The following is a 1,381-nucleotide window of genomic DNA, read 5'->3' as shown; positions in this document are numbered from 1 at the left end:
AGAGAGAGAGAGGAAGAAGACACACACACATACACATACACACACAGCGGTTTGCCGAGGCTCACAACAGCTTGCAAAGCCCCTTCTGAGAGTTTGAAGCAATCAAACAGTTTCTCTCTCTTTTTTTTTCTTCTCTCTTCTGCAATCAAGAACAGAAAGGTGGGTGTGCATGTGTTATTGTGTACATTTGTGTAACTTTAATCTTTAATAAGTAGCAGTAAGGGGGGGGAGATTTGATTGGGCAGCACATTTGTGGGGCAATTACTTCTGATGGCACCAACTTTGTAATGGAAAAATACAGGCCTGGACTCGTACTGGTTACAGCTTTGTGTTCTGCTTGGCGGTGGGAGGGGGGGGGGAACCAGACAAGCACACAACGTTACTGCCACAAGGAGGTATTTTATTTACGTGCTTTCTGATCAAACATCCAGGCTATTTTTCTGTTTGAGGCAAAGTAATGACCCGTCCACCTCCATGCGGGAAAACCAAAACCAGGTCCAGCATGGTCGGGATGCAGCTTCCGCGTCCCCCCCCCCCGTGTTTTAAAAACTATCTCATCTTCTGAAGTCAGAAACCTGGAGGAGGGGGGGGGAACCTTTTTAGCCGTGTTAGCCCATCTGGATTAGCTCGGTTGTTAGCTTGGCACGAAAAGCTATGTAGCCAAGCTCGCCTGGATAGCTGCTAACACACCAGCAAGGCCGCCATTGAAGTGTGTGTGTGTGTATGTGCAAGTGCAAGGAGGAGAGGTGCAGGTCTGTACGGAAGCTCCGTGGTGCCCTCTTTGCAGCAGCTCTTATTGTGGTAGTAGTCTACTTTAATTATGTGGGTTTTTTTTTTAACTGTGTTTGTCAGTAGATTCGTGGTTTAGTGCGTGGATTCAAATGCAAAGTGTATTTGTAAATTTCCCGGGCTTTTCCCCCCCGAACAGCATCCATCGCCCTCTCGGTTAGCCATCTTTGTTTCAGCTAGTGATGTGGCTCTGTAGCGTGCTAACAAACCTCCACCGTTAGGCCTTACATCTCCGATTAAAACTCAGCGTTTACTTCTCCGTTTTTGCTTTCACGCCTTTTAATAACCTAGTTGTGTGTATGTGTGTGTGTGTTTGTTGCCCCCCCACTCAAACTTCGCCCGTGTGTGTGTGTTATTGTGTGTGTGTGTTTTAAGAAGGGCGGATGCTAACGTGGCTAACGTTAGCTCCGCGGCAGCCATCTTAGGCGAGCATGTAATCTTTTTTGGCTAACTGGGAAGTTGCCGCTGTGGCACACAACAAGATGGCCTGTTAATACTCCCGACACAAGGAGAAGTTTCCGCGTCTGTAGTCGTGTGTGTCAGAATTGCCTGTTACCTACAGTTAATGTGAGTATTTAACCGTGCTTTTTTT

General features: G+C 47.1%; 1 protein-coding gene across 1 annotated transcript in view; it reads left to right on the top strand.

Moving 5' to 3' along the window:
- si:ch211-198a12.6 (uncharacterized protein LOC563253 homolog) overlaps positions 1-1,381 on the top strand; it is a 6,182-nt gene continuing 4,801 nt past the window's right edge. The window contains exon 1 of the mRNA XM_061039802.1: positions 1-159. The gene's annotated coding sequence lies outside the window, so the exon portion shown is untranslated. The remainder of the gene's footprint in view (positions 160-1,381) is intronic.

The sequence above is a fragment of the Labrus mixtus genome, chromosome 6 (assembly GCF_963584025.1).
Source record: "Labrus mixtus chromosome 6, fLabMix1.1, whole genome shotgun sequence".
In the NCBI taxonomy this organism is placed as follows: Eukaryota; Metazoa; Chordata; class Actinopteri; order Labriformes; family Labridae; genus Labrus; species Labrus mixtus.
Note: the sequence above shows the minus strand (reverse complement) of the source record. Positions and strands in the feature narration are given on the sequence as shown.